Source organism: Erinaceus europaeus, chromosome 8 (genome assembly GCF_950295315.1).
Source record: "Erinaceus europaeus chromosome 8, mEriEur2.1, whole genome shotgun sequence".
Classification (NCBI taxonomy): Eukaryota; Metazoa; Chordata; class Mammalia; order Eulipotyphla; family Erinaceidae; genus Erinaceus; species Erinaceus europaeus.
The window spans coordinates 18,919,189-18,945,181 of NC_080169.1; the positions used below are offsets into that span (position 1 = coordinate 18,919,189).

The following is a 25,993-nucleotide window of genomic DNA, read 5'->3' on the forward strand; positions in this document are numbered from 1 at the left end:
ATCCTGCTCCCACACATCACCCCTGGTTGTCGCCAAATAAAAGCCCCCTCACCCCCCACCTCGCTCTCTCTGGGCTCTCAGCTCCCTCTCTCTCTCTGGGCTTCTTCAGGTCGCACGCTCTCTCTCTCTCTCTCTCTGTGTGGTGAGGTAGTGGGGACGGCCATAGTCGGCTGACTCCACGAGGCCTGAGCCACCCCCCCATCCTATAATAAAGATTTGTGTATCCCACTTGCTCCAGACCTCCTCTCTCTCTTCTCCGTGGTGCAGCCCGACACCTGGCAACAACAACTGAGTGCCATGCACACATTACCATGATTAGGCTCCAGGGTTCAAGTCCCTGGTCCCACCTATAAGCAGGAAGAGGAAAACTTCATGAGCAGTGAAGCAATGTTGCAGTTCTCTCTCTCTCCCTCTCTACCCCCACCTTCACTCTCAATTTATATTTCTATTTAAAAAAAAACTGCCAGTAAAAGTGGATTCATTGTACAGGCACCAAGCCCTAGTAATAGCCCTGGTGGCAAAAAAATAATACAAAATAATTTTTCAGATGCTCCCCCTCCCCGTGCCTTTTGATAAAGGTAGAGTGATAAGAGTAAGGGTTGGGGTTAGATAGAATAAAGGTTATAAAGGTAGACTCTCATTCTTGAGGCTCCAAAGTCCCAGGTTCAAACCCCTACATCACCATTAACCAGAGCTAAGTAGTGATCTGGTTAAAAAAAAAGTGAAGGGTAGACTGTGGTGGTGGGGTAGAAGGCTGGGATTGGGGGAGGTCTCAGTAGCTGAGTGATGTGAGAAATGTCTTCAAGGAAACAAATCACAGGTTCAGAACCCAAGATATAGTTTCAGTGAAGACCTAGCTCTGCACCTGGAATTTCTCTGCTGGGAGAAGGAGGAACCCAAGGAAGAAGTTAAGAGACGGAATTCCAGATACATTAAAGCAACATGAGCCTTAGAGGTAAAAAAACAAAAACAAAAACAAAAACAAAAACAAGATTTGTGTTGAGTTACTCCATAGAGACGGAGTGTCCTCCCACCCAGAATTTGATTCAGATGTCTAAATTAATGGCACCACACAGACACCTAGAGAATATTCAAAAGGTTATTATTTATCCAATGAGACTTTCTTTTTTAAAATTTTTTTTATTTATAAAAAGGAAACATTGACAAAATCATAGGATAAGAGGGGTACAGCTTCGCACAATTCCCACCACCAGAACACTGTATTCCATCCCCTCTCCTGATAGCTTTCCTATTCTTTAACCCTCTGGGAGTATGGACCCAAGGTCATTGTGGGATGCAGAAGGTGGAGGAAGGTCTGGCTTCTGTAATTGCTTCTCCACTCAGCATGGGCATTGATAGGTCAATTCACACTCCCCGCCTGTCTATCCCAATGAGGCTTTCTTTTTTTTTTTTTTTCTCCCCAGCCACCCACCCCAGAGTCTTTTACTTTGGTGTAATACTCCAATTCCATTTCAGGTTTGACTTGTGTTTTCTTTTCTAATCTTGTTTTTCAACTTCGGCCTGAGAGTGAGATCATCCCATATTCATCCTTCTGTTTCTGACTTATTTCACTCAACATGATTTTTTCAAGGTCCATCCAAGATCGGCTGAAAACGGTGAAGTCACCATTTTTTACAGCTGAGTAGTATTCCATTGTGTATATATACCACAGCTTGCTCAGCCACTCGTCTGTTGTTGGACACCTGGGTTGCTTCCAGGTTTTGGCTATTACAAATTGTGCTGCCAAGAACATATGTGTACACAGATCTTTTTGGATGGATGTGTTGGGTTCCTTAGGATATATCCCCAGGAGGGGAATTGCAGGGTCATAGGGTAGGTCCATTTCTAGCCTTCTGAGAGTTCTCCAGACTGTTCTCCACAGAGGGTTGGACCAATTGACATTCCCACCAGCAGTGCAGGAGGGTTCCTTTGACCCCATACCCTCTCCAGCATTTGCTGCTGTTACCTTTTCTGATGTATGACATTCTCACAGGAGTGAAGTGATATCTCATTGTTGTCTTTATTTGCATTTCTCTGACAGTCAGAGACTTGGAGCATTTTTTCATGTGTTTCTCGGCCTTTTGGATCTCTTCTGTGGTGAATATTCTGTCCAAGTCCTCCCCCCATTTTTGGATGGGGTTATTTGTTGTCTTGTTGTTGAGTCTGGCAAGCTCTTTATATATGTTGGTTATTAAACTCTTATCTGATGTATGGCATGTAAAGATCTTCTCCCATTCTGTGAGGGGTCTCTTGGTTTGGGTAGTGGTTTCTTTTGCTGTGAAGAAGCTTTTTAATTTGATGTAGTCCCATAGGTTTATTCTTGCCTTAGTCTTCCTTGTAATTGGATTCGTTTCATTGAAAATGTCTTTAAAATTTATGCGGAAAAAAGTTCTGCCAATAGTTTCCTCTAAGTATCTGATAGTTTGTGGTCTAACATCCAAGTCCTTAATCCACTTGTAATTTACTTTTGTATTTGGTGAAATACAGTGATTCAGTTTCATTCTTCTGCATGTTTCAACCCATTGTTTCCAACACCATTTGTTGAAGAGACTCTGCTTTCCCCATGTAATAGTCTGGGCCCCTTTGTCAAAGATTAGATGTCCATACGTGTGGGGCCTCATTTCTGGGCTCTCAATTCTATTCCACTGGTCAGTGTGTCTGTTCATGTTCCAGTACCAAGCAGTTTTGATGACAATGGCCCTATAATACAGTTTGAGATCTGGGAGTGTGATGCCTCCAGTTCTGTTCTTTTTTCTCAAGATTGTTTTGGCAATTCTAGGTCTTTTCTGGTTCCAGACAAACATTTGTAGCACTTTTTCTATTCTCCAAAAAAATGTGCTTGGGATATAGCATTAAATTTGTAGATGGCTCTGGGTAATATATTCATTTTGATGATGTTAATTCTTCCAACCCATGAACATGGAATATCTTTCCACTTCTTTGTGTCTTTTTCAATTTCTTTGAGTAGTGACTCATAATTTTCAGTATACAAGTCTTTCACTTCTTTGGTTAGGTTTACTCCTAGATATTTTATTGTTTTTGTTGCTATAGAAAAAGGAATTGATTTCTGGATTTCAATTTCTTCTAACTTAGTGTTTGCATAGAGGAATGCCACTGACTTTTGAATGTTAATTTTATAGCCTGACACCTTACTGTATTGCCTGATGATTTCCAAAAGCTTCTTGCTGTATTCCTTAGGTTTTTCCATGTATACTATCATGTCATCTGCAAATAAGGAGAGTTTGACTTCTTCTCTTCCCATCTGTATGCCTTTAATTCCTTGCTCCTGCCTGATTGCTATGGCAAGAACTTCCAACACTATGTTGAATAGTAATGGTGATAGTGGGCAGCCCTGTCTAGTACCTGATCTGAGGGGAAATGCTTCCAGTTTTTCACCATTGAGTATGATGTTGGCTGTAGGTTTGCTATATATAGACTCCACTATCTTCAGGAATTTTCCATCTATTCCCATTTTTTGTAGTGTTTTGATCATAAAGGGATGTTGTATTTTGTCAAAGGCTTTCTCTGCATCTATTGATATGACCATGTGGTTTTTGGTCTTGCTTTTATTGATGTGGTGGATCACATTGATTGATTTACGTATATTAAACCAAACTTGCATGCCTGGTATAAATCCCACTTGGTCATGATGAACAATCTTTTTGATATACTGCTGTATCCGGTTGGCTAGAATTTTGTTCACTATATTAGCGTCTATGTTCATCAGAGATATTGGTCTGTAGTTTTCTTTTTTGGTTGTGTCCCTGTCTGCTTTTGGTATCAGGGTGATGTTGGCTTCATAGAAGCTGCCAGGGAGTATTCCAGTGTCTTCAATCTTCTGGAAGACTTTTAAAAGTAGAGGAATTAGTTCTTCTTTGAAAGTTTTGTAGAATTCATTTGTAAAACCATCTGGTCCAGGACTTTTATTTTTGGGAAGATTTTTGATAACTGTTTCAATTTCATTAGCTGTGATGGGCCTGTTCATGTTATCCACTTCCTCTTTACTTAGTTTTGGAAGTTGGTAGGTATCTAGGAAATCATTCATTTCTTCCAGGTTCTCTAGCTTGGTGGCATATAGTTGTTCATAGAAGCCTTGCATGATATGTTGAATTTCTGCAGTGTCTGTTGTGATATCTCCTCTTTCATTTATTATCCCTATTTATTTGGGTCTTCTCCCTTTTTTGTTTTGTGAGTATGGCTAAAGGTTTGTCGATTTTGTTTACTCTTTCGAAGAACCAACATTTACTTTCGTTGATCTTTTGTATGGTTTTCCTATTCTCAATGTTATTTATTTCTGCCCTAACTTTAGTGATTTCTGTCCTTCTGGTTGCTTTAGGATTGCTTTGTTGTTCTGCTTCTAGGTCTTTAAGATGTGCAATCAGGCTGTTTATTTGTGCCTTTTCTTGTTTCCTAATGTGTGCTTGTATAGCTATGAACTTCCCTCTTAGGACTGCTTTAGCTGTGTCCCAAATATTTTGATAGCTTGTGTCTTCATTTTCATTGAACTCTTGAAACATTTTGATTTCTTCCTTGATTTCCTCTTTGACCCAGAAGTTTTTAAGAAGTGTACTGTTGAGCTTCCACATTTTGGGACTGTTACTAATTTTTTGTTGATTGTTAAGTGTTAGTTTAATTCCTCTGTGGTCTGAGAAGATGCTTGGGATGATTTCAGTGCTCTTAAATTGGCTGATGCTGTCTTTGTGGCCTAACATATGGTCTATCCTTGAGAATGATCCATGTGGATTTGAGTAAAATGTGTATTACAGTTTCTTGGGATGAATGACTCTGAAAATGTCCAATAGTTCTAGTTTATCTATCTCTTCATTTAGCTCCCTTATGTCTTTACTGATTTTCTTCCTGGATGATCTGTCAAGTTGAGATAGTGGGGTGTTGAAGTCCCCTACTATGATTGTGTTACTGTTAATATATTGCTGTAGCTCTTTCAGTAGAAGCTTGATGTATTTAGATGGCTTCTCATTGGGTGTATACATATTAATAATTGTTAAGTCCTCTTGATTGACTGATCCTCTGAACATTAAGTAGTATCCATTCCTATCTTTTTTCATCTTATCTATTTTAAAGTCTATCATGTCAGATATGAGAATAGCTGTTTCTGCCCTTTTTTGTGGGCCATTGGCTTGTATGATAGTTTTCCGTCCTTTCACTTTAAGTCTGTGTTTGTCTTGTTGAGTTAGGTGAGTTTCCTGTAGACAACATATTGTTGGGTTGTGTTTTCTGATCCATCTTCCTACTCTGTGTCTTTTAATAGGTGAATTCAGGCCATTGACATTTATTGATATCAAAGATTGAAGATATTTTAACGCCATTCTTGAGTGTTTTGATATATGTCCTATTTGTGGTGGTCTGGTTGTTTATAGGAGACCTTTCAGAACTTCTTTCAGGGCAGGCTTGGTGATGGTTGCTTCCTTCAACTGTTGCTTGTCTGAGAAGGTTTTGATGCTTCCATCTAGTCTGAATGACAGTCTAGCAGCATATAGTATTCTTGGCTGAAAGCCTTTCTCATTGAGCACTCGATAGATATCTTGCCATTCTCTTCTGGCCTGTAGTGTTTGTATGGAGAAGTCTGCTGCTAATCTTGTGGGTTTTCCTTTGTAGGTGACTCTTTGTTTTTCTCTTGCAGCCTTGAGGATCCTTTCTTTATCCTTATTCCTTTCCATTCTAAGTATGACATTTCTTAGTGTCTTTAGGTCTGGGTTAATTCTGTTTGGGACCCTCTGGGCTTCTTGAATCTTTATGTCTTTGGTGTTGTCTAGACTAGAGAAATTTTCAGCTATTATGGCCTGAAGAATGCTTTCTTCCTCTCCTCTTTCTTCCTCTGGTAAGGCAATAATGCGTATATTTTTTCTTTTGAAGTCATCCCATAGGACTCTGTTGTTGTTTTTAGCATCTCTTAATCTCTTTTTGAGATCTCTTACTTCTTTTTTAGTTGTCTCTAATTCATCCTCAATCTTGCTAATTCTGTCTTCACCCTCATGGATTCTATTCTCTCTGCCCTCTACTGCTTTCTGGAGTTCATCTATTTTGTTGCCCTGCTCTGATACTGTTTTAGCTTGTTCAGCTAGTTGCCTTCTTAGCTCAGGGATTTCAGCTTTCAGCTCTCTAATAACCATGAGATAATTAGAATTTTCTTCCATATTCTCATTTGTTGTTCCTGCATTTCTGATTACAATTTTTTCAAATTCTTTACTCACTCCTGTTATTATTTCCCTAGCTAATGTTTGGATGTTGAACTCGTTGTTTTGTGCTTCACCCTCTGGAGGACTTTTAGCTGGACTCTTGTCCTGGTTCGAGTCTCCTATATTTTTTCTTGTTGTTTTAACCATTTTATATATTATGTTATGAGTTCCCTTTATCAGTACTTTTCAAATTATTGATAACTATTGGCTGGATTGACTTGTGTCTAAGTAATTTAATTAAAGGGTTTACAGTGGTGGAAGTTAACAGTTTTTTCAATCCCTGAGTTGGAGCTCAGTGGTGTAAAAGCCTCTTTTTTTTTTCTTCCCTGTAGGCTATGGGAGCCTGAGGGCTTTTAAACTATCAATAGGCTTCTTAGGTTAATCACTGACTCCTGACCAAGAGATAAAGCAGGGTGTGGCAGAGATAATCCAGTGGTTATGCAAAGAGACTTTCACAGCCCCTCAGCTATGCCATGGAGGTATAGGTATTCTCCTGAGTTTCCCGGTTAGATCTCTGTCCCCTGGTGTCACTCACTCCCTGTTGCTGCTCCAGATTCTGAGGGTAGTAGCAATGGAGACTCAGAGTTGCACTTGGTGAGTCTCTGGGGATTCCTTTCCTCCCTTCAGCTGTCCCCTTGTTGTGGAGCAGACTGGAGGTGGTGTCTCCACTGATAAACTGTTAAACTGTTAGCAGTCACTTAATCTCTCCTTAGGCCTCTCTCTCCTCTCTGTCACCAGCCATGCGTGTTTGTACTCACGGGTGATTTACTGGGTTCCTGTGGTCATTCTAGTCCTGTCTTGTTTTGGTCCGGGTGGTCTCCTTTGGTATTCCTAGTTGATCCGGGAGAGGAGAGAAGAGGAGAGGAGAGAAAGCGATCTGCTGCTTGTAGCTCCGCCTACCACCTCCCAATGAGGCTTTCTAAGGAGAGCTAGAAATGTTCTCAAGCAAACTTGAAAACAGCTTTGAAGTTTAAGGTGAATAGGACATGGGGCTGTGGCAAGGGTTTCTGCCTGCAGGCAAGCGCTTGTAGGATTTGAACTCCCTCAGATGCCCAAGGGAGATGCATCTGGATGTTCTTATCATTGAGGTTAGATGTGGAACAGAAGGGAAAAGGGAGTGATGGAGTTTGAAGCTGTTCACAGTAAAAAAATGAAAAATGGGAATTTGACATTTTTTACAGGTTATAAATAGGAGCTCTAGATCTTGTTTATTTCCATGACCTATCAAGACCTGCCCTATCAACCCCTATCCATAGCCTTAGGGCTTCCCACATCTTTAGTGTTGGATAGGAGCCAAAGTGACCTCAGTGTTCTTGGGTTATAGACTTGTATGTGTCATTATTTTAAGTAGTAGGGGAGGCTGTTAAAATAGTTTCTGAGTCCACAGACCTCCCATCCTAGAAAGGGAGTTGGGGAGAGAGGGAATGTAGCAATATCTTTTTTAAATTTTTAAAAAAATATTTATTTATTTATTCATTTATTTTCCCTTTTGTTGCCCTTGTTTTTATTGTTGTAGTTATCATTGTTGTCATTGTTGTTGGATAGGGCAGAGAGAAATGGAGAGAGGAGGGGCAGACAGAGAGGGGGAGAGAAAGATAGACACCTGCAGACCTGTTTCACAGATTGTGTAGCGACTCCCCTGCAGGTGGGGAGCCGGGGGCTCAAACCGGGATCCTTATGCCAGTCCTTGTGCTTCACGCCACATGCACTTAACCCACTGCGTTACATCCAACTCCCAGCAATATCTTTAAACACTGCTGCTTCAAACTGGCTCACTCTGTGCAGGAGAAATTGAAATATGCTAAGGAAAACAGGATGACGGCTCCAAAGGTAATGTTGATCATTCTCACAGCTGCTTATCAAACAAATAGCATATGAATAGGAATAAAACCAGGAAGACATCTCAGAATGGGGACTTAGATGTGTACCTGCCTCCCTAGCTGAACACACCATTCAAATATGCCTCTCTTGCTCTTGGAACAAGTGGGCAAGACTTTAAAGCCTATGAAACTGGGGCTTTAAAGTACACCTGGGTGTACTTTAAAGTACACCTGGGTGAGCACACATGTTACAATGTGCAAGGACAATGGGTTCAAGTCCCTGGCCCCCACCTGCAGGTGGAAAGATTTGCCAGTGGTGAAGCAGTGCTGAAGGCATCTCTCTGTCTTTCTCCCTCTCTATCTCCCCTCAATTTCTGGCTGTCTCTGTCCAATAAATAAATAAAGATAATGATTTTTTAAAAGCCTGTGAAAAATAATCTTGTTCCATCATTCTAAGATTAACCTTTAGGATTAGAGTTTTTAAATTGTAAATGGCATTCATCAGGTAACAGGTCTTTTTGGTACCAAACAGGCCAATTCAGAATCCAGAGACATGATATTTGTGTTCTCTTTCCTATCTGAGCCTCAGTTTTCTTACCTGAAGTATGAGGATGTGAAGCCCATTCAGAATCTTGTAAAAACTAACGTCTTATGTTTAGGATCTTGCATTGAATAGGCTTTTAATATGGACCATATATATTATTGCTTGATTGTGTGTTTCTACAGGCCAAACATTGATCTTGTTATATATTGTATCTACAGTCCCCAGCAGAAAGTCAGATGTGTAGTACACATGTTTTATTGAACTTGTCAAGTGTAACTGACTTAGCCATTCTTTGGAACCCATATACTGAAGACAGGGAAGGGCAGGACATACATTTAAGCACTTGTTCTTATATTTCTATGTACATTGTGTTGCTTCATTCTCACAACAGCTCTGTGGAAGGCTTGATGATCACAATTAGACAGTTGAGGAAAAGAGAGACTCCATAAAGTAAAACAAAATCCCTAAGGCTAAGCAGTTAGTGAGTGGTGGGCCTGGGCTTTCCCTCAAAAGCCTACATTTAAAAAAAATTTTTGTTTATAAAAAGGAAACACTGACAAAATCATAGGATAAGAGGGGTACAATGCCACACAATCCCCACCATCAGAACTCTGTATCCCATCCCCTCCCCTGATAGCTTTCTTATTTTTTATCCCTCTGGGAGTATGGACCCAAGGTCATTGTGGGGTGCAGAAGATGGAAGGTCTGGCTCCTGTAATTGCTTCCCCACTGAACATGGGAGTTGGCAGGTTGATACATACTCCCAGCCTGTCTTTCTCTTTCTTTAGTGGGGCGGGGTTCTGGGGAATCGGGGAAAAGCCCACATTCTTCAGGCCACCAGATCACAAATGCAGGAAAAGGTGGAGCAAAAGCAGTACATCATAGGTAGTCACCAAGCCGGACTGTCACATTAAGACTTCCCCAGTTGTTCACTTTTGCCAAATGAAACAAAACAGAAAAACCTCCCAGATGATTGCAGGACCTGGCAACTCTTCAGTCACAGAGCAGGGGTAGACCCCACACCTGCAGGAGAACTATGCAACCTGACCTCGCAGGGTCATGCTTTTTTATTTGTTCCAGAACCACTTAGAAGGAAAAACACCTGTTGATTCTGCACTGAGGGCTTCAAGATCACATGAGGTTATCCATTTATGCCACCCACGTCCTCTATCTAGATGGAGTTTAGGGTTGAATTTTGGTCTTCCATAACCTAAAGCTCTGTCCCCTTCACCACCCCCACCCCTGTCCCCACCTCCCCCCATAAAAAGAGATGTTGGAGGTTGGACAGTAGTGCAGTGGGTTAAGCACAAGTGGTGCAAAGTGCAAGGACCTGTGTAAGGATCCCGGTTTGAACCCCTGGCTCCTCACCTGCAGGGGAGTCGCTTCACAGGCCATAAGGCAGGTCTACAAGGTGTCTATATTTCTCTCCCTCTTTCTGTCTTCCCCTCATCTTTCCATTTCTCTCTGTCCTATCCAACAACAGACGACATCAACAACAATAACCACAACAAGGCTACAACAACAAGGGCAACAAAAAGGAGGGGAAAAAATGGCCTCCAGGAGCAGTGGATTCCTGGTACAGGCACTGAGCCCCAGCAGTAACCCTGAAGGCAAAAAAAAAAAAAGAAAGAAAGAAAAGAAAAGAAAAGAAAAAGAAAAAGAAAAAGAAAAAGAAAAAAAAAGAAAAAGAAAAAGAAAAATGCTGTGGCCCAAGAGGTGGTACAGTGGACAAAGTGTTGGACTCTCAAGTAGGAGGTTCTCAGTTTGGGTTTCACATATATCCAAGTAAGCCAAATGAGGCTCTAGTTCTCTCTCTCTTTCTCTCATTCATTAATAAGTAAAATGAATCAATTTAGAAAATACATGTGAAGTACTAACTCTCTGGACTCACAAATGCAATCTTATTTGGAAATAAAGTCATGCAGAAATATTCCAGCTTAGATGAGGTCACACTGAGTAAAGTGAGAATCTTAACACAATATGACTAGTGTCCTTTAAAAAGAGGGAAATTCAGACACAGACACCGCTTGTGAGGACAGAGCGGAGAAGAAAGTGTCACAGCTGCAAGTCAAGCCCCAGAAGCCTTGTTGACCAACACCAGAAGGCAGGGAACAGCAAGGGGAGCTTATATTCAGTCTTAGAGCAAGCAAGGCCCAGCTGACACCCTGATTTTAGACTTCCAGGTTTCAGAATTGTGAGAAAAGATATTTTCAGGATTTAAGCTCTGTGTGTTTCTTAAGGAAGTTTAGGAGGAACATGAATGCTCTAGGTTCTGCCAGAAGTTTTCAAGTTTCAGAGTCTGGTGTTTCAGCCATCAGCTAATAGGTCCAAAAACCAATCAGGATCAATCAGGATACCTCAGCTCCTGGACAAAAATCTCCCCAGTGAATTCTGTATTGAGTTCTTAGCTCAAAACATTCTCCATGAATTTGAGAAATACTGTTTTGTTGTTGTTGTTGTTGTTGTTGTTAACATAAGCACCAATGCTTTGGGTACTTGTATATTCACTTAGTGTAGGCAGAAGTTCTAGACCATTCTCTCCATTCCAGGTTTAGAGAACAGAGACACTTGAAACTTTGAGCTGTGCACAAGGAGTAGGAGGAGGAGAAGGAAGAGTGGGATACTGAGAAAAGCACAGATTTCAGATTCAAACAGTTTAAATCTTAGCTCTGTTCCCTAGTAACTATGTGACTTTGGGAAAGCCACTTGATCTCAAAGTCTTGGTGTCCGGAAGCACAATATGAGAAAAACAGTACCCTCTCCATGGGGGTAAATACAAGGATTAAATACACACTGCACATGAAGTGCCTGTCATGGAGAAAGAAACAGCATGGCTTTTATCATTGTTACTGTTTCATCGTTATTATAGATGGGACAGACCACACAATCAGTTAAAGCACCCACACATGCAGTTTCTGAGAACAACCATTCATAGATGATAAGTACTAGTAGTACTTTTACTATTACTGTTGGGGTTTTTTTTGGGGGGGGGTCACTTGCCTGAAAAGTATAGCTAACAGTTCCTTCTCTGTCCCAAACAGGGTCAAAGTCCCAGATACCAGTGGTAGTTTCTAATCTTCATGCTTCCTTAATATCTCCACCCTTTTCCATGCCAAGTGCATTTCCTCCTGATGTGGACAGAGCTGTTTTCTGAGTTTCTTGCTTTGACCAATTAGATGTCAGCAGGCAAGAAATCAGTAGGGATGGGGTAAGGGGTCTGAATAAGTCAGGGTATCATGGACCAGGGGAAGCTCCAGTAGAAGGCAAGAAAGGAAGAAAGGAAAGAAGGAAGGAAAGAAGAAGGAAGAAAGGAAGGAAGGAAGGAAGGAAGGAAGGAAGGAAAGAAGGAAGGAAGGAAAGTGGAGATGGAAGTGGAAGAGGAGGAAGAGGGGAAAAAGAAGATGACAATGACTAAGACCAAGAGAGGGTAAGTAGTTCTCCAAAGTTACATCATATGAACCTAGACTAAACCCAGGGAGTCTGACAGGTTTGAGGCATTACATTTTCAACAAACTACTTTATAGGCTGAAAACACTGACAGAAATTCTTCTTTTAAAAAGTCGTAAAAAGACATACTTGCTTGCTGAAAATAAAAATAAATCCAACAAATTAGTAATGTGCCAGGTGTTTCGCATACCTTATCCCTCCAACCCTATCACTACCTGGTAGGCTTTATAGAGGAAAAGGAAATTTTAGTAGTTTGCCAAAGTCACACAGATAGTAAGTTAAAAAAAAAACAGAATTTGATCCTACATCTTTAATATCCACTCCCCAAATCTGTATCCTTGCCATCTTTTCATGAAACCACAGTGCCTGCTCCCTCTATATAATACTAAGTGTCTGGGGCCTCTGCTTTCTTAGATTTAAAATGAAATAATCAGCAAAGTGAGACCTCCCACCCACCCTTCAGGAGTGTGCAAAGAAGCAATAATAGATCTAAACTTGATAAAGAATTAAGGCTAACCGAAAAGGTTTGCTATTGTTTTAAATACACGAGTAAGTAACTGTATGCATTTACCATAGTATAAGAATTCTGAGACTCATTCCTGATGGAAAATAAGCAATTCAGGAACACATTTTACACACCCTACAATGCAACTCAGTTCTGACACTATCTATCCAGAGACAGCATCAGATCCATACACTATGAGGCTCAGTCTCTGAAGACCACCTTCCACTTCATAAACCAGAAACAAGCCCATTTATTCTTCACTTACTTACCAGTACTTCTGATTAAGCAACAATGTACATCACAGGCTCCTCTAAGTTACTCACCCTGGATTAATTTCTGAAGATAATAAACACAGGAAATCTGTTTACTCATCAGAACATTGATTGGTAACAAAGGCTGTAAAATAACTCAGGAGTAGCCAAATGTGAAAGGTACATAGGACAATGTGTGGGGGAGAGGCATCCAGCTTCCATGCCCTCTCCCAGACGCTGTCTTCCCCAGATTACCATGTGTTCCCAACCTGGAGTCTTTCCAGAAGCTCTTGCAAACTTTCAGGTTTTTGTGGAGGCTTCGTTTATCTGATATGATTGATTCTCATTGAGCACAGGGGCTTGGCTTAGCCTCCAGATCCTCTTCCCCTTCCTAGAGACTGGACTGAAAGTCCTATCCTCTAAGTTCACTGTTTTCCTGGCAACTAGCTCCTTATCCTTGATGTTTTCCAGTTTACCTTCATTAACATTGTAATAGACACACATTTAACATACTCAAAACTTCAGAAATTCCAATGTTCTTCCTATCACTTTTCCCCAGCTTGGAGTATGAATAAAAATTGGTTTTCAGGCTGCAGAATGTAGGAGTTCTGGCTTCTATAATTGCTTCTCTAACAGACATGGTCTTTGGCAGGTTGACCCATACCCTCAGCCTGTTTTTATCTTTCCTTTATTGGGTAGGACTCTGGAGAGGAGAGGTTCCAGGGCACATTGGTGAGGTTGTCTGCCCAGAGAAGTTAGGATGAATCTTGATAGCATCTGCAACTTGGTGTTTGGAAGGTAGCAAGATATAAAATGAGACAAAATGATTAATGAACAGGAACCAAAAAGTAGGCATAGAACAGATGAGATTAAGGACCCTAAGGTGGAAGAAAGCTAGGAAGTCCATTTTAAGCATGTTTCTAGGGGCCCACTACTATATTAGTTTGTGCTTCCATTTGATAGCTAGTATGAAATTGGAAAAAACTATTGTCTGAGAAAATAGTGTCATTTCAAGACCTGTCTTCCTAGAGTGGCAGGGCAGGATACCCCAGCTTCCCTTTGGAGACTGAGGCAGTCCCTACCATCATTGCTTTATGGTGAGGGCAAGGCCCAAGGAAGGCCCAAAAGAGGGGTTATGATGACATTCCTTATGGAAGTGACCAGTGGTGATGGAGTAAGAGATCCATTAGATGTCTAGGCCCATATTCCCATATTTTTATGGGAATCCAAAGATTCCTGACTAGGGCCCCAGATGAGGAGGTGGTATGCACTGACCAAAAGAGACATTATTAAGTGAGCCAGTCTCTTGCCCTTACACAACTTTTGTAGTCTTCTCTTTATCCGATGACCTTAGACTTTCTCCCACTTGTTTAAGAGTTGAGTGTCCTTTGTTGAACCCAACCAGAATTAGGTTTGTGGGATCTGTCTTCTTTGGCCTTTCTGCTAGATTGCCATGCTAATTTGGCCTAAGTCTAATTGGTTAGAGAATTTATGATGCCTTCTATAGGCACTTCAACTAGGATTACAGGTTTATTAGGTCTAATTCTAATCACCAAGGACTGGTGAGCATTTTTACTTTGAGCTATATAATTGCCCCTTGCTATGGATACATGTACACATGTACCCAGTACCTAAGCCCTAGCCTATATCTAGTATCTGTAACTTCATTAGATGATATGCCATCTAATATGGACATAGGTAGTCCCATGTGTTAAGAAAGATCTCACCAGGTTTGAGAAGTTGTGAGACTGACATCTCAGGTTTGGTATCCCTGACTGTAGTGCACAATAAGAATTCAACAGCAGCATAATGTGGAATGGCAGCACTAGTAGTGATTTGGTTGAGGTCAACAGAAGTGGTATGGTGGTAAGGAATCAGATAGAAATATTAAGAAGTATAGGAATAGTCCTAGAGGTTTCAGGACTAGAAGAAATGAGGATCTTAAAGAGAATCCAAAGGGTTTCTTGTAGTCTTAGAAAGAGTTAAAATAGCAGTAATGAATTATTATTAATGCCAAGTTAGTGGTATCTGAACATCTTCGTATTTTAGATACTGATAGGGCCAAATGGTCTTGATCTGTCTGGCCTAAAGTTGTAGTTGACTTAGTTGTTTAAAAAGCTGTATATGTAGATGTATTTTTAGAGTTCCTTGAACAATTTAAGCCCAGTGTCAGAGTCTGATCATCTTACAAATCTGAAACATTACATACTTAGAATGCTCCTATTTCCTATTTTAAAAATAATTTTTATTAGTGATTTGATAATAATTTACAAAATTACATGTCAACCTGAGTATAATTCTACACCATTCCCATCACTAGAGTTCTGAATCCCAAATCCCTCCATTGCAAACCACCACAGTTCTCCCAAAGTTGTAGATATGGATTAATTGTCATCTCTACAACTATGTCTACATTCGCACATATTTCCCCCTTTTTCTTTCAGGTCCAGTTCTCTATTCCCCTCCAAGCCATACATCACCCTATTATTACATCCAAATATTTCTCTCCTTTTGTCCTCTCTCTCTGGAACCTGATAGCTGGAGCCCTCTTATCCTCTTCCTCCTAACACTTCTCCCCCACTGAGAATATGGATCAAAGTTGTTTTGGGGGTGCAAAAGTAAGAGTTTTGGCTTCCATACTTGCTTCTTCACTGGAATTTGGCATTGGCAGGTTAATCCATAACCCCAGCCTGTTTCTGTCTTTCCCTAGTGAAGTAGGGCTCTGGAGAGGTGAGGTTCCAGGACGCATTGGTGAGGTTGTGTGCGCAGGGAAGTCAGGGTAAAATCATGGTCTCCTTTGCAACTTGGTGTCCTAGGGGCCCACAACTGTGGTAGTTTTGCTGAGTTTGAGAACTAGCATGAAGTTGGATAAAAACATTGTCCCAGCTCAGATCAAATCAATGGGGTTTATAGTCAACAATATTTATATACCTTTCCCATATTTGGGAGCTACTCTCTTCCCAGATCCAGCTTTCTGGTACTTTTTCCAGCCATGACATCGTCTCCCCAGAAAATAACTAGGATCACCTGCATATTAGATTTCAGGCTCAAGGAAAAAAAACTAGTGTAGCCACAGGCCCTTTGCAATATAACTAAAATATGCCTCCTAGTTATCTACAAAACAGAGGGGGCCCCCCAACTCTTCATCTGCACTACTCTAGCCTTTAGGTTCATGATTAGTGAACAACTTGTTTGGCTTTATATGTTAATTTTCTTTTCAGCCACTAGGTTCCAGATGTTAGCATAATGCCAACCAGGCTTCCCTGGACAGATGACCCCACCAATGTATCCTAGAGCTCCACTTCCTCAGATCCCTGCCCCACTAGGGAAAGAGAGAGGCAGGCGGGGAGTATGGATCGACCTGTCAACGCCCATGTTCAGTGGGGAAGCAATTACAGAAGCCAGACCTTCCACCTTCTGCATCCCACAATGACCCTGGGTCCATACTCCCAGAGGGATAAAGAATAGGAGAGCTCTTAGGGGAGGGGAGGGGATACAGAGATCTGGTGGTGGAAATTGTGTGGAGTTGTACCCCTCTTATCCTATGGTTTTGTCAGTGTTTCCTTTTTATATAAAAAAACAAAAACATTGTGTGAGAAAATGGTGTCAGAGTAGAGAAACGGACTAGAGAGTTGGATTAGGGCAGAGAGTAGCTCCTATTCTTGAAAAAATGATGTGGATAGAATTAATTATTTACTTCCATCCAACAACTGATCCAGAGCTTACACACACACACACACACACACACACACACACACACACACACACACACACATATTTAGCACCAGAGCCTGTGCAACCTCTAAGACTCTGTTGGTCTGAGCTCACAGTTCATGGTCACAGCTGGGAACATTGCAGGCTGCACTCATTTGAGGACCAATCTTCCTCAAGTGGCAGGGCAGGACACCCCAGGAGTATCTCTAGGAGACTGGGGCAGTCCTTACGATAGCTGCTCTATGGTAAGGGCAAGGTCATGAGGGGCCCCACAAGAGGGCTTTTGATAGAAGTGCCCATTGGTGGTGCAGAGAGGTCCATTAGAGGTCTAGGCCCATCATATTTGTGTGGGAATCCAAAGATTCCCTGACTAAGGCCCCAGATGATGAGGTGGTGTGCTATTGATTGAAAGGGCCCTTATTAAGTGGAATGCTACTATTTCCTACCCTTATAATTTTATGGTTTTAGAAAAGTCATCAAGGAGATGAGAAGCTGTACCAATATAACAGTGACTGTCCTATAGACCATTATATCCCCAGTAAAACAATTTGGAGAGAGAGAGAGAGAGAGAAACATTATGTGAGCTTAAGAGATGGCCCACTGGGTGGGGTATGTACCTTTTCATGCATGAAACCTGGTTTCAATCTGGTATCTTTCTCAGTCCCTATTTAGATGAAGGGGTTGGCCCAGGAGTGGTGAAATCATGCATGCATAAGAGCTTAATTTCACACACACACAAAAAGTACATGTCAGTGGAATTATGTAGCATATAACCTTTTGAGACTGATTTCCCCCAGCTTAATATATTTGGAATTCAACAAAATTATTGCATGGATCAAAAGCCCATTCTTTTTTTACTGCAGGATAAGTCCATGTATGGGTACAACATAAATCCCTCTTCCCTACCAAATTAACTCATTGGAGAACTTTTAGTTTTTTTATTGTTATTTTAGACAAATATAAATAGACCTGCAGTAAGTATCTTCGCATAGGGTTTTATGTGAGCATGTAGTTTTATTTATCTAAAGTAGATTTTCAGGTATGAAATTATTGGCTCATAAGTACATATTTAACTTAGTGAAAACATTTTTTTCACTGGAGCTGTACTGTTATGTCTACCGGGGATGTATGAGGGATTTCACTGCTCCATATTAGAACTTGGTGCTGTCAGTATATATTTTGCAGACATTCTAGTTGTTTATTGGCATTTCATAGTGGTTTTAAAATTGGCATTTCCATGGCTAGCAATGTTAAATATCTTTTCATGTGCTTATTTACCATCCTTTTATCCACTTCTATGAACTATCTGGACAAGTTTTTTGCTCATTTAAAGACTGGATTGTTTTCTTGCTGTTGGTTTTCGAGAATTCCTTCTATATTCTGGATAAAGTCTTTTGTCAGCTAGTGATTTACAAATATTCTTTCCTAGGCTGTTGTCTTTTCATTTTCTTAGCAATGTCTTTCTCAGACAAATGGTTTTCATTTTAATGAAGTCCAGTTGATCTTTTTCTTCTTAGAGGATTTTGTCCCTAATGCCATATTTCATGATTTCATGCCAAGTTCAAGGTCACATAAATTTCATCCTATGCTTTCTTAAAATATTCTTTTATAATTTCATGTATTATATGTGATGGATTTTAAACTACATTTCTGAGGCCTATGGGGCTAAACTTTTTAAATTTAGATAACCAGATTTTTTCAAATTATTTAAAATATATATATATATATATAAGTCTACCATTCAATTATATTTTCACAATAGTCAAAAATCAATTGGGTAGGGGCTTGGAAAGATATCTCAACATCAGAGTACAGAACTTGCTTACTGAGGTCCTAGGAGTTCCAAGTTCAGTTCTGATGCCAGAACTGAATGATGGTCTGGTCTCTCTCTCTTACTCTGTCTCTCATAAAATATTGTAAAAATCATTTGTTTTATCTGAGTATACTTTTGAATGTTCTATTCTGTTACAGTGATCTATACATATATACCTTTGCCAACTCTATGATGTCTTGATTACTATACAGTATGTCTTAAAATCTGGTGGAGCAATGCTTCCAATTTTATATTTTCTTTAAAAAATTATTTAGTTATTCCAGATTTTTTGTCCACCCATATAAATTTTAGAATCAGATTGGATTTATTACTGTTTTTTTTACATTCTCCTGTGATCTTTGCTGGAATTGCATTAAATTTATATGGGGATAACTGATATCTTTACTATATTGTACCCTCTAAAGCATGAACATGAAATGTTTCTTCACTTACATAGGTCTTTTTAAAATCAGTATCATTAGCATTTAATGGTTATTCTCATACAGATTCTGAGTATGTTTCCTATTTTTTCCTTCCCCTTCCTTCCTTCCTCCCTTCCTTCCTCTCTTCCTGTATTATTGTTGTTTTTTAAATTTTAATTTATAAAATGGAAATATTGACAAGACCGTAGGATAAGAGGGGCACTACTCCACACAGTTCCCACCACCAGGGATTAAGTTCTGAGAGATCTCCAGAGCTTAAGAATCATTAGAAGGTCTGAATTCTCAGTTGCTGGAAAGCTCCTACAAGAAAAAATAGCCTTTGTGAATATATGTTAAGCTTAAAAGTTGATCTAATATTAAGCAAGCTATGGACATATCTGTTGGTATAACTCCCCTAAATGCAGCCATTAAGAAACATAAGCACTGTTTCACCTTTGGAAATAACTAGCATCTGGCCAGATAGTGGTGTACCTGGCTGAGTGCACAAGTTACAATGCTCAAAGACCTGGGTTTAAACCCTCGGTCCCCATCTGCAGGGGGAAAGCTTTGCAAGTGATGAAGCAGTGCTGCAGGTGTCTCTCCTTCTCACTCCCTCTCTATCTCCCCCTACCCTCTCAGTTTCTAGCTGTCTCTATCCAATTATAAAAAAAAGTAACTACTGTAAAGCTATTATTAGCAGCTTTTCTTTCAGCCTCTGTAGTTTTAGATAATATAATCATCCTAGAACTTTGTTCTTCATCACTGTCATTTTAAGTTGATAAAATGCTACAGAAATGTGAACCAGGACACATGCATTGATCCCACACTTCCCTGTCCACTTTGTATACGGTGTTGTATGGTGGAGCTGGGAATCTGCCTCTAGCCTCAGTCCTCCTTCCAGTGCCCTGGGACAGAAGAACTAGACATTGCAGCTCTAAAGGGCACGGGTGCAGAACCACCTATGCTATGCTCCTCTCCTTCCCAGGTTCATCACACCCTCAAGTTCTCTCATTATTAAAATTATTATTAAAATAATACATGGTCATTGTAGAATTTTTTAAATATGTAGAAAAGCAAAACTCTGAATACTGTCACCCAGAGATAACCACTGCTAATATTTCAGTGTTATCTTTAACATCTATCTTTGCAAATACTTCACATATCTCTTTACTCATTGCTGTCACAAGGATTTTACTACTCTGGGCCATTTTTTTTTCAAATAGGAAAAAAGAGACAATCATACACACACACACACACACACACACACACACACATACACACTGAAGTAGGAAGAGGAAGAGAGAGAGACTATATTACTGAAACTTCTCCCTGTGTAATGGGAGCAGAACTCAGACTTGACAGAACCATGACAGAGCAGAAACATTCCTAGGTGAACTATCTTGCCAGCCTTGGCTCTGCATATTACTTTAAAAAGTAAATATCTCCTGGGCTTGTGAGCCATCTCAGCTGGTAGAAGACATGTCTTTCCATGAGTAAGGACCAGGCCTCAATCCTTGATACCCCACGGAGTCCCCATGGGCAGCACTAAGGGAAACATCATGAGTAGTAGAATGGTACTCTTGGGTTTCTCTCTCCCCTTTCTTATCAGTCTCTCTAAAAAATATAAATTAAAAATTGAGTCAGAGACTTCCCTGGACAGACAACCCCACCAATGTGCCTTGGAGCTCTGCTTCCCCAGAGCCCTTCCCCACTAGGGAAAGAGAGAGACAGGCTGGGAGTATGGATCAACCTGTCAACGCCCATGTTCAGTGGGGAAGCAATCACAGAAGCCAGACCTTCAACCTTCTGCATCCTACAGTGATCTTGGGTCCATACTCCCAGAGGGTTAAAGAATAGGAAAACTATCAGCGGAGGGGATGGGATACAGAAGTCTGGTGGTGGGAATTGAGTGAAGTTGTGCCCCTCTTATCCTATGGTTTTGTCAATGTATCCTTTTTATTAATAAAAATATTTTTAAATTGGGTCAGAATACCATGCAATTCAGTTTTTCTAGCACTGTATAAAAAAGGTTATCTATTGTCAGACTTTCTGGTTATTTTTAGTGTCCTACTAAATAACCCCTTGCTCTACATTTTGTTAAAGAATTCTTACTAGCATTAACTAACATAGGATAGCTATAATTTCAAGAAATTACATTAGTAATTCTAATGAGTTTGCACAGTTTTAAAGCTTTAAATTTAAGTTGGCCTCCAGAAAAGTCGTATCTATTTGTTCTTTTTTCTATCAGTAATGAATGTAATTATCTATTTACCCAAGCTTTGCTAGTACCAGGAATTGTTTTCTTAATTTTTAAAGAAACACATACGCAGATATATTGAGAGAGAGAGAGAGAGAGAGAGAGAGAGAGAGAGAGAGAGAGAGACTATATCACTCTAGCATTTATAGAACAGGATGTGAACTTGGTCCTTGCATGTGTCTAAGTCCTGGATTCTCCCACCAAGTCACCTCATCAGCTGCTGTTTTTCTTTCCTTTATTTTGGTTTAATTTGTAGTTTAATACTTGAAATTTTTATATTTCTATTATTGGGAAAAACTGAACATGCTTGCATGGAATTCTTGTTCTTTTACATTTCTTTAGTACAAGTTGCCTATTGTCATTTTGTCATTGGATATCCTTTTCCTTTTAGATTTAAAACATATTCATTTATTTTACTAGGGGGAGAGAAAGAGAGAAAGACTAGAGCACTGCTCCAGCATATACAATGCCAAGGATCAAACCTGGTGCTCTATACATGCAAGTCCTGTGTTCTACCTGCTAGGCAACCTCCCTGACCATTTTCTTATAAAATTTTAAAATCCCATCATAGAGAAAGAAAACATTTTCCAGTTTCTCAATTTTTCTTTCTATATTCAGTTTGGATATTCAACAAGCATACATGGTTCATCTGCCATGCACAGACACTTGGCTAAATGCTAAAGTAAATTGTTTTCCCTTCACAATGTTTTCTAAAATGTTAAGAATATTAAAACTGGAAACCCCTCTTGGGTGCCAGGCTCTATGATGTGCAATGTGTTTGTTTCCCCACATTTAACCTTCACAGTGCTTGAGGTAGGTAGATACTTGTCATAGTGAATTTTATGTCAATCTGACTAGACCATTGGGTACCCAGATATTTGGTTAAGGACTGTTGCTGCATATGTCTGTGAGGGTGTTCTTGGGTGAAATCCCATTGAATTGGTAGATCAAGTACAGGAGATTCTGGGAACTTGGGCTGGAAGGAAGTGTGACTTAAAAAAAAAATCTTAGTAATGACTTAATAATGATTAACAAGATTGTAGGATAAGAGGGGTACAATTCCATATAATTCCCACTACCAGAGTTCCAAATTCCATCCCTTCCATTGGAAAATTCCCTATTCTTTATCACTCTGGGAGTATGGACCAAAATTATTATTTTAAATTTTTTATTATCTTTACTTATTTATTGGATAGAGCACCCAGAAATTTAGAGGAAGAGGGCGATAGGGAGGAAGAGAGACAGAGAAATAACCTGAAGCAGTGCTTCACCCCTTGTGAAGCTTTCCCTCTGCAGGTGGGAACCGTGGGCTTAAACCCAGGTCCTTGAACATTGTAAAGTGTGTATGCTCAACCAGGTGTGCTACCACCAAGACCCCAGATCAAAATTCTTTATGGAATGCAGAAGGTGGAAGGTCTGGATTCTTTAATTGTTTCTCTGCTGGACATGGGCATTGGCAGGTTAATCTATACCCCCAGTCTGTTTCTATCCCTAGTGGGATAGGGCTCTAAGGAGGTAGGGTTCCAGGACACATTGGTGAGATTGTCTGCCTAGGGAAGTCAAGATAGCATCATGGTAACATCTACAGCTTGGTGGCTGAAAGGTGGTAACATATAAAGCAGGACAAATTATTTAATAAACAGGAACCTAGAGGTAAGAATAGAGAAGATGAAACTAAGGATCTTAATGTGGGAAGAATATAGGAAGTCTATTTTAGGTAAATTCCAGTGGACCCATGACTTTAGTAATTTTTGTCTAAGCTTAATAGCTAACATACTGGTGGACTAAAAGTATTGTCTGGGATTATTGTGTCAGAGTTGACAATAAGCCCAGAAATCTGGACTAGGGCAGAAAGTAGCTCCCAAATATGAGGAAAGTATATAAATAAAATATAAATAGAACCCTCATTGATGTGACCTAGGGCCCTTATCTATTCATATTTAGCACAAGAGCAAGGTGCTATGTAAATAGTCATCACAAAACATCAAGAGCATGTGCATATATGTACACATTCTTGCCACTTCTTATTTGTGATTAATAGCGGGTTACCAGATTGGAAGATTGCAGGGCATAGTTGCACACCACACCCAGCACCCAAGCTCTATGTTCTCACCCTCCCAATAATAACCACCATGGTTATCACAAAGTTTTAGAAATAGTCTGTTTGCTTCCGTTTTGTTTGTTTGCTTTCTACAAGTTCATGTACACGTTTTCTAGATTCCATATATAAATTAAGCATATATATAATTCATTCAGTGACCTCTGCATCCCTATAGATCTCAGCTCACATGCTGGAGAAGTTGTGGGGACAAAGGAACCCTCCTACACTGCTGGTGGGAATGTAAATTGGTCCAGCCTCTGTGGAGAGCAGTCTGGAGAACTCGCACAAGACTACACATGGACCTTCCATATGACCCAGTAATTCCTCGCCTAGGAATATACACCAAGGACTCCATAACACCCAACCAAAAAGATATGTGTACACCTATGTTCGTAGCAGTACAATTCGTAATAGCTAAAACCTGGAAGCAAACCAGGTGCCCAACAACAGATGAATGGCTGAGAAAGCAGTGGTATATATACACAATGGAATACTACACAGCTATAAAGAACAATGAACCCACCTTCTCTGACCCATCTTGGATGGAGCTAGAAGGAATAATATCAAGTGAGCTAAGTCAGAAAGACAAAGACAAGTATGGGATGATCCCACTCATAAGCAGAAGCTGAGAAAGAAGAGCAGAAAGGGAAACTCAAAGCAGGATTTGACTGAGTTTGGAGTAGGGAACCAAAGTAAAAAATCTCTTAGTTGAGGGTGAGGGTGGATGTTCGCCTTCACTGGGGAGGCAGGGAATGGGATGGGACACAGTCTTTTGGTGGTGGGAATGGTGTTTATGTACACTTCTATTAACTTATAGTCATATAAATCACTATTTAATTAATATGAGAGGGGTGAAAACTGATTGAATGTCTCAAACTTTTTAATGCACAGAACATAGGCTGAGTCTTTGAAATGCTGACTCACTTAAAAGCTTAGACCAGGGAGAAAAGAAGCAACTGGTGGCATTACTCTATAAGACACAGCTATATACAAATAATGTCAAAGGACATAAATTATGGTGATATTGTATATGATTCAGGGAAATTTCTACCTAGCCCTGTTCCCTTAAAAGTGACAGTCCACTGTTTTTTTTTTTTTTTTTTTTTTTTCCCCAAGAAGACCCAGCCTATACCAGACAGATCTGGTAAAATAGATTTGAACTGTTTTCATTTTTCCCTCTGATGTATAATACATCAATAAATCTAAACTAACCACTATTTATTTAACAGCCTGTCTTTGAATTCTTGGGTACTGACAAGAACCTGTACTGGGTTCAAGACCCACTTTCTCTTACCTCCCCAACCCCTTTCAAAGTCAATTACAACATATACAAACAAAGAGTGCCTTTTTTTTTCCTGTCATTATATAAGAAACTTAAATTTGGGGCCCAGCTTGAGCTCACACATTACAGTGGCAAAGACCATGCAAGCCTACCTGCAGGGGATAAGCTTCATGAGCAGTGAAGTGGTGCTGCATGTGTCTCTCTTCCTCTCTATCTCTCTATTCCTTCTCAAATCCAATAGATTAAAAAAGAAAGAGAGGAAAGAAAGAAAGGATGAAAATAGGAAAGAAAGAGGAGAGAAAGAAAGATCTGCATACCTTTGTTTAATGCACCTTTCTTTGGCAAAAGCCCTAACTGGTCTTTCCTTTCCTTCCTTAGCTGAAGGTTTTAAACTATCAAAACCATGTGGTTTTTCATCATTCATAACTTCTCAGAATTACTCAGAATTTCTGATCTCTCCCTTGTGTTCAGAAAGTATGTTTGTTATTAATTACTTTTTGCTTAGTTTTTCTTTCATCTATCTACTTCATGCTTATTTGATTATTCAGTCTCTGAAGGACCCAGAGTGGAGGAGTACAGGGTAATTTTGAAGCACAATGTGGATTTGCTGCCTGGTATCAGAAAGTCAAACACTGTCACACCAGCTTTTACATAAAGGGAAAAAGCTTATTTACTGTAGTTTTAACATGAAAATGGAGGCAGGAATAATACTCCAATCAACTTCTCTTTCCCCTTGTAGGAAGAGTGTATAGGGAATGGGGTGAGTGGGCAGGGGTTAGAAAAGCAGAAGATAGCTTCCAATGTAAACAGTATGGGGACCTAAGACCTTCACGTCATCCTGCCTCCTGGATCATGGCATTCATTAGGTTACAATGAACTTCCTGCAAATTTCTTCCAGAAACAAAGCTTATGATAGCAAAACTTAACTCCAAAAAGAACTCATCCCCATTTCCTTTACTTACCTTTTTGTTAAACTGGAAAGTAACTGAGGTTTCTCTTGGGAGGAGGAGCCACGGCTCTATGTTGGGAAGAGTGTGAGCAGGAGAAGTCACAGTAATGCCAGAAGATCCAGGTCCTGGCCTACTCACCCTTCCCCATCTACACCCAGCTAAAAGGCAGCCATTCCTGAGAAAAAGAATCCTACTTCAATTGTTCATCAAGTCAGGTTCCATGTATGTAAAAGTCTGGTGTGACAGAATGTAGGTTTGGGCAGCCCCAGGCAGTAACTTTCTATCCTGCTTCTATATATGTCTTAACTATTCATTATGTTGAAGGAGCAAGGCAAGTATAAGTTGGGGGAAAGAACCATGAGTCTCTGAGTGCTTTCTGTTTTAAAAAAATACTATTGATTTAATAGTGAGCCACAAGATTACAAGACAGTGGGGACATATCGGGTTGTCAGAAAAGCCATGATGCATTTTTGTGTAGAAAAACCAGTCATGACTTTTCTGACAACTCTATAGTTCCATCACTCCCACCACCACTGCTACCTGACCTCTCTGCCCACTGCCAGCAATAACCACCCTAGTTCTCCCAAGGTCTGGTCATTTTCTTGTGTTGTTCAAATTCAGGTTTAGCATATTAACTGTTCCTTGTATAAATGTCCATTTAAGCAGAGCTCTAAAATTTTTGTCTAACTC

General features: G+C 40.1%; 1 long non-coding RNA gene across 1 annotated transcript; it reads right to left on the bottom strand.

The window, feature by feature from the left end:
• Nucleotides 1–12,876: 12,876 nt before the first annotated feature.
• LOC132539763 (uncharacterized) lies at nucleotides 12,877–25,478 on the bottom strand. The gene is made up of 2 exons (XR_009551063.1): nucleotides 25,316–25,478; nucleotides 12,877–13,547 (listed from the first exon to the last, which is right to left on the bottom strand). It is a non-coding gene; the product is annotated as an uncharacterized LOC132539763 (long non-coding RNA).
• Nucleotides 25,479–25,993: the final 515 nt, after the last annotated feature.